This window comes from Halichoeres trimaculatus, unplaced genomic scaffold (genome assembly GCF_033239565.1).
Source record: "Halichoeres trimaculatus isolate MK-OKI-2021-1 unplaced genomic scaffold, fHalTri1.1 fHalTri1_scaffold_11, whole genome shotgun sequence".
Taxonomy (NCBI): domain Eukaryota; kingdom Metazoa; phylum Chordata; class Actinopteri; order Labriformes; family Labridae; genus Halichoeres; species Halichoeres trimaculatus.
This window is the reverse complement of record NW_027437189.1, coordinates 15,827,989-15,840,215: the sequence shown is the minus strand read 5'-3', so window position 1 is coordinate 15,840,215 and position 12,227 is coordinate 15,827,989.

The window sequence follows — 12,227 nt, the reverse complement described above, 5'->3', positions numbered from 1 at the left end:
TTAATGGGGATCAAAAATATTTTGAACTTAATTCAGGATTTTATTAGTTGGTTACAAGGCTTGTAATTTACCATCAAAGGCAAGAATTCAAATTCTAACAAATGCAGAAGTCTTCTGTCTGGTCAGAATATCTTATTTTACCTATTACAAGCCATACTGACCTGGCAAGGCAAAGATATGTAAGATATATAAGATATGAGGTTCTGCAGTGTGTCTGATCATTGTTAGGCTACTCTACATGGCTGTTTATATTTTTACTTACTCTTAAAATCTCTCCTTAATCCTATTTTTATATACTGTTTTGATATTTATCTGGCTTAAAACACAATCTTGAGGTTGAAATTTTGTTTTACCTACGTGTTAACCATAAACTGTGAAAAAAAAAAAAAAAAAGACATCAACTTGCTTGGCTTGAAAGTGAGGTCACCACAAAAACTGCTCTCCCTGGTGGTTGGCTGGTGGATAGGTCCAAAAATCTACGTCCCCGGCCATTCCAGATCGGCTGTGATCAAACTTTGAAAAATTAAATACACCTCATACAAATGTTTCGGAAAACTTTCTTTTTCATTAGTTATACGAGGCATTTAACGGTGATTGACAGCAGCTGTCCATTTTTTATTTATTTTTTGTCTTTTTTGGAGGGGGGTTGGGGGGATTGTAAAATATGTTGGGAGGGAGAGCAAAGAAGAGATGAGGCTCTCGAAAAAAAAAAAAATAATCCTTGCCCCTCTCAGATCCTCTCAAAGTCCTTCATAGCCTCTACTGCCCAGACTCTGGCTGCACAACCGCGGAGCCCGAGGGATAGTTTGGCTTCAAAGCCATATAGTGGCAAAAGGTGGAGCCACGCTGTCCACTCTATATACGGTCTATGGAGGAAACGTGCTAGTATGACAATAAAGCTTAATGGCTGTACTCTGACAAAGGGCCAATTTAATTCATTCTCTGTGAAAATACATTCATACAAGTTTATCATACACCTACTAAAGGCTTGCTTCTCTTTTTGAGAGATTGTAATTTGAAACCTGTTCCATTCACCATATTTACTTAGAAGATAGAAAAGGTCACAGAAATGGATTGCCGATTGCTCTGATGGATTACCTAACATAGCTCACAATTTATGCAAAAGCTGTTACTCCGTGTCATTGAAAGATTATGTTTTCTGTTTTGTTTTTTTGTTTTTTCTAAGCCCAGGCTATCTGCAAAGAGCAAATATTCACATTTGTTTTCCACAAATGTGAAGTTTCTAGTAATGGACATTTATAACTCAGTGCATTTATTTCAGGTAAGGTAAGGCTATGAGACCAGTGATATGAGAGTAGAAAACTCGGTTGGCAAAGGTTGAATGGAAACATTATTGCTTTAATAAGGTCAATATCCGCCCCAATATTTACTGTATACATACCAAATGTTTTTTATATGGACACTTTTATACGTGCAGATATACAAAAGCAGTCACGCATGTCGTCAAACATCCGCAGTCTAACCTCTGGGCATGAATAAGTAATGAGGGGGCTGACGATGCAGGAGGAAGAGACCTTTGGAGCTCATGTAAAAAGGCCAGGGTCAGGAGGACTGTTATTTGATATTCAGCCATGGCATTTTCTTTTCGACACACAGACACACAGACACAGACACACACACACACAGACACAGACACACACACACACACACACACACACACACACACACACACACACACACACACACACACACTAGCCATCTGCTGACTGAAATTAATAATGCTTGCGTCTCTACCCTAAGTGGAAACTGAGTATCTTTTAACAGGAAGAGAGGTCTGACATACTTTAAAATACTCTTAACTCACATGGTCACTTTCCCTGAGCTGAAATCATGTTCAATAGAGAAAGAATGTAATGGCCAACTAGGTGTCCATAAACAAGAATTCATGGCTCCAGCTATAGACTGAAAACTGTGCCAGCTTTCATGTTGGACAATGTTCTCCCCATATCCTGTGACTGTGTTCTTGGGCTCTAAGAAGAAGAACCATGAGAATACAACAACTTCAGTCAGAGTGCCATGGTGAGACAGGAAAAGGACAGCTGTAACTGAAGAGTTCAGTTACAGAAGAAGTGCTAACTGTACATCAGCTGAGCAAGATACTTGACTCTGATTAGAAAAAATCCTTTAAAAATAATGATTAATTACCTCCCCCAAGGAGGTTATGTTTTTGGAAGAGTTTGTCTTTGTCTGTGAACAACATAACTCAAAAAGTAACAACTTAACCTTGATGAAATTTACAGGAAATCCAGGATTTTTTTAAAAGATTCTTTATAATTGTGAGAAAGGGCCCGTTTCACCATATATGTATATAACTCCACAATAAATGGTCGGATTGCTTTGCAAAAGAATACAAGACAAGGTCACCATAATTTCTGATAGATGTAAAAGTACGTTCCAGATCCTGGCAATATTCTGGATACTAAGATCCAGAATATGAAATATGTACTGGGTCATCATAATTTTCAACACTGTCAGGAAACAAATTATTGTACAAACTTGCAACTAACACCAAATTGTCGCATAAAGTCTGCTGAAAGGGAGTATAACATTAAAGAAGGACTAAAGTGTTGCAAGACAATCACATTATACTTGACAGAGGTCTGTGCTCTCTGAGTGCTTTCTAGTTTTCCGAGACTTGCAGTATCTCACATCTGTTACAACCCAGTCTAGGGGCACTGGGGCCGTTTTGCCCTCCTCCTGCACGTACATTTCACCGGCACACACTGCCTCTGGCTCAGAGTTCCAGAGTTTAGCGGCGTACAGGTTTTCACTCAGCAGAAGAATGGCAGAGAAACTACCCATACCCTGATTACTGGTAACCGCTCCTCAGGCTAAACAGAGCAAGAAAAGAAAGACGGAGGGTTTCTTTTCTTTTTCTGTTCCCCTGCCTCTAACTACTGCCCCCCTCGCTCGACCTCGGGCCTGTCCACTCTGACCTGATGAGGTACTTGGCTCTGGTCTGTAGTCTGGATCAGAGTCTAATAAACTCTCACCACAGGGGCTCTGACAAGCCAAAAAAAAAATGGTGATATTTAGTAAGTCCTAGAGAAAATGTACATGTGCAATTTGTATTAAAGCTTTTCTCCTGATATCGTGTCACAGGTAAACGTGAATAATACTAGCATGACAGTTGCGAGTACTAACAAAAGTCATGTTTGTTTATTTGTTTTTTAGCTTTACGTTTTAACGTTTTGGTGTTTCCTTACCTCTAAATGACATACGACTTGACGTAGTGCAAAACACAAAATGATGTGCTGAGTCCATCTTTCAGTCATTCTCAATCATAGTCGCGAATCAGTGGCGCTCATGCATGTGAGGGGGGCATTGATTTGGAAGAGCTCCAAGGGGAAGGGGGGGAGGGGCTAGGAGGAGTCCTGATGAGATGCTACATTCAAACTCATGCTAGTTTTACAGGACTGCCAAGCCTGCCTTTAAGTGGTTCCTTGCTTCTTGGAAAACCATATTCTATGTAAGATAGAATACTACGATAATATACCTCAGTCTGCATGTTTTTATTTGTATGTTGGGTGCTTCAGCTACCCTACCTTTGCAACCTACCTCCATCCATCTCCTCCTTGTTAACTTGGGTCTGAATTACAGGTGTTGTATGCATTCTGACTGTTTTTCTTGGGGTCTGCTGCTGCTCTTCCTGTCTACATTTTCATATATGCACATGAAATAGAAGAGAGGTGTGCACTACCAGCCACTGGCTTTGGCATTCTACATAGGCTTGTGGAAGGGCATGAAGCTCTCAGTACGGATCCATATAAAAAGAAATAATGTAAATTTTTAGATAATTCTTAATTTGACATAGTTAATACAAATCCGTAGGTTCAACCAGAAAGTCGGGGGAATAGTTTAGGGGAACTTTCTTACTAGGAAACAATTTTAAAGCAGCTCTTTCGATGGATATGGAAGATTATAACAGGTGCCTAAACCAGTTAAATATCATTATCTAACACTTAAATAAACCACAGAGGAATGTCCTCCTGAGCTCAGCGACTTTCCGTCAGTCATGATATCATTTTCTGCGGGCCTCCTTAACCGTAACATCTGGATGAATTCAGATCGTCGTAGCGTAAAGCAGAAGCGCTACAGGCGGCCGATCTGCTGTTTCTTCTGCATTGTGTTCTGCATGTGATAGGGTGCCTTCCAGCTGAGTGGCCAAAGAGATAAGCTACACATACACACACACACACACACACACACACACACACACACACACACACACACACACACACACACACACACACACACACACACGCACACACACACACACACACACACACAAACACACACACACGAACACACGCATGCATGCAGACACACTCTCCATGTGTGGACACAGGCTAACACAGAGACCTAGAAAGAGGCAGAGAAATACATCTGTGCAAGGTAGATAAGACCACTGCCGAACAAGAGCCATTCACACACGTGCTCACATACACACACACACTCACACTTGTAGTCTCCCCCTTTTTTCACTTTCAAACACACATTGCACACACTGTCACGCCCTGTGCACATGCCTACTATTCCCCCTGATATTTCCACCTGCATCAATCTCAGTTACTCAAAAGTGTCCCGCTGGTTTTCCCCCACAGCCTCTCTTTAATGTTCAAAGGAGAACCTGCAGAGACAACACGATCCATTCACCACATTTGATTTGTTGGTGTTCTTTCTGAGGGCTGTAGGCTGAGATCAATGTGAGCACAAATAACACTCCTTGCGTGTGATACCAGATCTTTCTCCTCGTCTAAACATTTCTGTTGGCTTATCCCTTTTCATTCCAGCCAAGCGCCCTTCAATGATGCAATTTTTCCTGATGTGACACTCTCTCCCTGCGCTTTTTAGAGCTCCCCTTTGGCGCTCAGCCCTCAGAAAGAGAGAGCGCGCTGCACATTTAGCAATCCATTTGTGTGGCATGCCCATCTATTTACCACACACTGGCATGGGTACCTACCCCGACACGCAAAGCAGGCACTCCCAGTAATTGGCCTGGAGAATCACTTGAGTGTGCATGCAAGCAGCTCCTTAACATGAGAAGTTTGGCATACATTTTCTCATGCATAGGGGCACTGCATGCAGAGGAAAACACAATGGCCAATCCACACACACAGTTGGACAAATATGCATACATTAATTAAGAATGGATTTACATACAAACAGCACAAACATGCATGCTTTATTTCCCTTTACTCTGCGTATAGTTTCTCTGAAATCTCTGGAGAAATAAAGAAATAATGAGCCTCATTAAAATGGATAACAGTCAAGAGCCTGACTTTAAAAGATCACACTATTCCAGAGTGTTGAGCAAGAACAAATGACACAAAATACCATTTAGTATCATAAAGATTCTCAAGAATGAAAAAAATATAGGATCCTTTTTAAGATGTAAAATATTGCAAAGTATTCATGATCTCTGAGCTTTACATGATTTATATTTCAATCAAGCAGATGTTACACATGCATTAAAGCTGTGGAAATGCTTATTTTAGAATAAATTAATGGATTGCAAGAGGCACACATCATATATTTGGATTTACAACCAGATAAAATGGATATAAAATTACATGTGCCATCTGTAAAGCCAGTCTATCACAGAAATGTAGAAACCTGTTTCATTTTATTGACTTTAGCATCATTTCTCAAGTAAGGTTTGAAGACATTAGTATTCACATTTGTCAAGTTACACAAGACACGCCGATATTTATTGCAGGCACACAGAGAGGCCCAGGTTAGGATGTGAGGAAGCTCATTTTAATAAACCTGCCCATTTGCATAGGCAAATATCCTCAGAACATAAAACATCTTTAAAGCATCAGAGCTTTTCCCTCAGCTGAGGGCCCAGCAGGCACCTCAGCTACCTCTCTGAATCACACACTAAACAGCCATCACACACCAGGGAATTCTTTATATGTGCATGAATGTGTGTGTACATCTGTGTCCACACTCAAGCAAACACATTTTAATTTGTGTATGCATCTGTATAGTTGTGTGTTCTCCACCTGCCTCTGTTTCCCAGAACATGAATCCTCAAGGTCTCTGGTGGCCATGAGGGGGAAACCTGAAGTAAATGAGAGGAGGACGGGGAAACACCTTCATCATTTTCAGAGGGAGGGAGGGGAAGGGGGAGAGGAAAACAAAGGGGACCTTTTTTGGTAACAGTCATTTGTAACTGTTTCCTCATCAGCACTAGCCATATGTAAAATTTTGTAAAAGTTTTTCAACAACTTTGAAACTCCCATTGATCACAAGACCCAGTTGAGACACTGTGCCTGTGCTAAAGCGAAACTGTTCACACTGTTGAGTTTTCCAGGCCTCGTACGCATGTAGCCAGGTATTTTCAAAAGAAATACTCCCCCCTCATACATTTTTATAAATACTTTCGTCTACATGCAGCGGGCAAGGTGAGTGTGGCTAGCCGCATGCCAGACACATAATGGGCAGTGTTTTTCCGACCTAAAACCCATGCCATCCAATCAGAATGAGCCCCTGTCATTCAACTTTGACGTTTGAGAACCAAAAACTCTGTTTACCAGTGTTTACACGAAACCATGAAACCAGAGTTTTCCAAAATCTTCACTTTGGCCAGAGATCTCAGAAAATATTGTTTTCAGTGACGTAAAACCTGTGGTTTCATGTGGATGATAGGTCTAAACATATCAAAATAAATGCGGTTTCCCAAATACCTGGCTTCGTGTGGACATGGCCTTAGTCTCAGTGACTGCATTTTCATGCAGTAAGTAACCCCTTCATATTTAGAATACTAGCAAAAACCCAGTTGTGCACGGCCATAAAAACACCATTAACCCTTTTGAAAAAAATGAAATATGCTCATATTCCAGTTTCTAATAACCTGAAAATCATCCCAAGGTTCCTTCTTTTCAAACCTGAATATTTGGTCATACACCTATTGGGATATTCCCATCAATTGTTCTGTCTGCAAGGAATCTTGATCTTTTTAGTACAGGAAGTCTGCCGTGTTGCTGCTGTTACGACACAGGGAGACGAAGCAGCAATGTAACGCAATGTGTCATGAGTGCGTTGAGATATAGTCCGTGCGTCGCTGTTTTAATCAGAATACCATGTAAAAAGGAATAACCCTGTTTGCTCACGTACGTAAAGGGGTTTTCCTGAATGTGTCAGACACCAGAATATTGACCTTAACCCAGCTGCATGTTAACGTAGCTAGTGTTTCTTGACTTCCTTGTCGGTTCATTGTCTGAGTTTGCTGTCGTGCTGCATATATGTATCCTGTCATATTGTGAGTTGCCGTGCCTTCTAGTGAGTTTTCCAGTGTTTTTGGTTTTGTTTCTTATGTAATAGTTTGATTTGAACTTTGCATTTTGGGATTTAGGGTTTAGTTAAATAAACATTTTTGTTAGATCTGCATCTGTCCTTCCCTATTTATGACAGGAATGCTGTTAAGTTTCCAATATACTTTGAACTTGTTCATCAGTTTTTCGGTTTTATTGGTCAAGAAGAAGAATTTGATTAGTCAAATAGCTAACAACCTACAACACAAGTGTTGCCAAATATTAATCATTTAAGCTTCTTAGCTTCCTGCATTGGACAGTGGACACCGTGAATAGCATCAAAATGAGCAGACGGTCACTACCTGGTGTCTGAGTCCAAGGGTGTGGGGCCCCTCAGTGACCTGGAGCATGCTGTGACAGCTCCAACAGGAAGAAAGATGTGTGTTTGTGCAGACGTATATGTGCTCTGTATTTGTAATGCTAGTAGGTCCTGTCGTGAAAACGGTTGTTACTTTCAGTATATGGAGAAATATGGGACATTCTTCAGCAGCTCCATGCTCAGGGGACGCAAATCAAGTGAGGGGTCTTGGGGTCTCACCCCATGAGAGTAAAAGAGGGAATTTTCACCCCTCAATTTTGTGCTTTCTGCTCATCAAATAAGTCCTCTTTCCATATAAACAAGAGTATATATCCAGTCACATATCTTTCCTTGAATATTATCATGTGTGGGAGATATGATAAAAATTCATTTTATACATCTGTTCAAAGCCCCGCCTTCCCCTGATCAACAACCACTGATGTCGAAATGGCTTGTATCGTTTTACAGAAACTTCTCTTTGGATGGCATTATCAGATTAATGTAATTTAAACTTTCAATCAAAACACCTCACAGGACGGATACAGCAGCCTCGCCTTTCATAGATTCATTTCAACCAAGAGAGTTATTGATTACATACTTTCTCTCTCTCTTTCTCTTACACACACACACACACACACACACACACACACACACACACACACACACACACACACACACACACACACACACACACACACACACACACACACACGTAATCTTGACAGGACAGATTGTCTGCTTTCGTCTTCAGAAAATTTTTTTGTTGTGTTTCAGGAAAAAGATCAAAGTGTAGGGATTTCTGCCAACTACAACACAAAGATGAACGAACATGTTGGAGCTGAAGCATGCAGTTGTAGTATTAGTTGTATATGATTTTATTTTTCTTAATGCCTTCTGCCCTTGATTTTTTTGGTGGCAGGCTTTTCAATATCAGACTTTATCTTTCTGTCTGTTTATTGAGAGAAAAGACTCTGCACACTGGTGCCAGAATTATAATGCAGGCAATGTGATGAGGTTTTCAATTGCCAAAATAGAATCAGTTTTTGTGTAAATCAGTGGCCGAAACTCAGCATTAGTTTATTGTTTCAGCTCAGGAGGCGTCTGAAGTAGACAGCCCTTGACTTTGTTATCTTCCTTTTTTTTTTTTTTTAAATAATAATAATTTATTTATCCATTTATGTATTTATTCATTTATTTATTTATTTATTTATTTTTGGAGAACAAAATCTAAATTTTTAATCTGTTTGTAGCAATCAGGCAGCCTGAAAATATCCAGCACCAACAGACAGACAAAATAAAACAGTCCAAAGGAAAAATAAAAGGGGGTTATAGTAAACAAAGATGAGCTATTATTCGGTCTTGTTTTATCAAGTGCAGTGTGTCAAATATTTGAGTGTTGAAATTCAAGTTTTTTTTTCCCTCACTTATTTTTCAAAATCCAGGGAGAAAGTAAAATTGAACTGATACTGTGGTTTATTGATTATGTTTTAAATCATTGGAGGATAAAATGACCAATAAATGCAGCATCAGTCAGGGTCAGTTTTTGTGACTCAATAAAAACATGTTTTAACAAATTCGCAAAGAAAAAAAACATTCAAAATATTAACAATCTAAAGAAGAGTAAAAGAGAAAACCACAAGAGAAGAATACAATAATACAAAGCTCATGAAACAGGGTCAACGTCGAAGGACCAAAGTATGGAGGAAGAGCTGGGGGAGGGTTAGCGAGGAAAAAGATGATGGAGAGGTGAGGCAGAGGAGAGGGGGAGGGCATGAGGGAAGAGGAAGAATGAGAGAGGAGGGGGGAGGGGGAGAGCCGGTCCAACAGCTGATGCTAAGTTATAATTGCCTCAATTAGCTGATTCGAGCTGCCAAGGAAACAGTGTTTGAGTCGTTGCCATGGTGACCTGCATGCAGCATGCTCTCTGTGGAGAGCAGAGTAAACGAGTGGGGGAGCAAAGGATGATGATGATGATGAGGTGAAGGGTTATAGAAAAAGAGGTGGAGAGGGTTAGAAGAGTATTATGTATCAAAGAAGAGAAGATAAAGAGGAGGAAGGATGGGAGGAAGAAATAAGAAGCTATGAGCTAAAGAGTAATGTTTGAAGTAAGGACTGAGATTAAAATAAGAGACTGTCACACTCCAAATGTGGAGGAGGAAGAACAGAGAGAATGAAGGCATCAGAAAAGGGGAAGGAGAAAAAATCAGTGGGACTCATGGAGAAAAGGGGAAACTGAAACATACAGAAACTTCGATGAAAATAATGAAAGTATTGATTCGAAAATGAACTGAAAAGATTAGAGGAAAAAGAGGAGAGATTGTTTCATGTAGTCAATAAATCTCCAAATTGTGAGGCATGATGCAAAAGAAAATGTGCCTGAGGAGGAGAATGAAGGTGCAGCAGTGATGGCATGCAGAGAAAGAGGCGATAACAGGGGAGGGGAGGAGGTGATTGTGGAGAGAGAAATATTGTTAGGTGGTTAGAGAGATACAGGTTCTAGAGAATAATACTTTCAGCTGAACTCCATTGTTATCCCTCTTCTTTTATTTCCCTTTGTGTAGAAGGCAAATGGAAATGATTTTTCTTGTCCAGAGCACAATGGGAATATCTTCTTTTTCTTCTTCTTCTTCTGATTCTTCTTTCTCTTCTTCAGCAGACTGAGATTCTCCTTTTTCAACCTTTTACGATAAAACAATGTGTTTTAGGATATCTGTCACTGTAACAACATAAAACAGATTCAGTGTAACTTAATTTGTGATCACATCACTATAACATAACACCTAACATGCAGTTACCATTCTCAATCAAATATATTACCTACATTACCCATAATCCAATGTAATTTAGGTGTTTCTCAGGAGCAGCCTTTGACTCTCCTCCTGTTGCGAGACATAAGGTCAAAGTTCATCTCAGTGGTGGCTGATGGGTTATGGCATATGTAGATGTAGTCTGGACTGCTGACATCATATCCTTTTCACCAATAGCCAAATCACACACACAATTCTAATTACCGAGTTAACTTCCACTGGCTTCACTCTGTAGTGTTCCTGCTTCCTGTCAGGAACTTCCTGAAAGAGCCCTTTGAATGTAATAAACAAGACTTTAACTTTTTTTTCAGGGACTTCATTAACAACATTAAAACATCTGGGTGACGCTCCAGATGAAATAACTTTTGATGACATATTTCACTTTTCTACAACATAAAAGTCGACATAATGAGTGGGGCCAGGCCTGGAGTCAACAGGTATGCCCATAGCATATCCACTGAGATTTCTGGATTCTGAGTCCAGAAGTCCTGTCAAGGTCAGTTTTAATGATAGTGCTACAGCAAATATATTTGACAGTTTGGTTCAACTTTAAGCAATGTACATAATTAAGTTAAACCAAGAAATGCTCATCAAAATGTGTACAATTTTAAAAGGCTATCTATGACAAATATTTATGCCTATATTCACGACGGACTCAGTTTGAAAATTATCCCCAAAATTTATTCATAATGTCATTTAAAAATGTTGCATTAGACAAGTTTGCATAGAAAACCAAAGTGGTTAAACCAAAGTGGCTAGAAATAGCATATATATATGTATATATATGTGTATATATATATATATATATATATATATATATATATATATATATATATATATATATATATATATATATATATATATATATATATATAAAAGCCATAAAAACAGACTTTTACATTATTAAAAAGCATATTTACAGCCTGAATCAAAAAATGGCTTAGGACTAAAACGCTGTTTTCACTATTGGCTCACACTGTAGGGTGAGTGAATTTTTTTCTATCTCTGCGGTTAAGAAGTTCTTAGGATCTTTTGATTTTCCAATCAGAGGCACAGCTCAGGTCATGTGACCGGTGGGCGCCCAGTAGCTGCTCGAAGAAAAACTCACAGCCATCATCATAGCGTATGTGGCTGTGTCTGCGGATTGGCTTCATTTCACGGTTTCAGGAACAGACGGGTGACGTCCATGTTTTATTCAGTCTATGGTCTTTACACACACATCATAACAGACTGAACATTGACCCATTCAGGAAACTGTATTTCACCTTGAAATAGAATTGAGTTAATTTAAACAAAGCCCCTGTAGCGTTAGGTTAGCAAAGAAGAGGAGGACCTGAAAGAAAACGTAACTATCACCAACACAAGAGTCACTGAACTTTGCTTCACCATGACTGCTTTAAATAAACATGAGAATTCGTTCTGCTGTGGACTCTACTAACTTAAAGGATCTTTAATATTTCATCATTTAATAAAACATTTCCTTTGTTTAGAGGAGGGAGTGGGAAAACATCTCATGACCCCACAAGCTGGATCACATCTGAATACGTCTGTGCTCCTGAATAGCACACAACATGGTAGCAACCATTAAGACGGGGTTTGGCTTTACATTTTTTTTTCGAGGGAAAGAGGGGTCGTTTTTTCAAAATTTTCTCCTATAAAAAGTAAAACCTTTGGAAAAAAGTTCTCTCTTTACCGTGTACCACTTTTTCACAAAGTGATAGACACAAACTGAGACAGGACAGGAGGTGAACTGGACTCAAGGTTTGTGTGGCGGTCTTGACA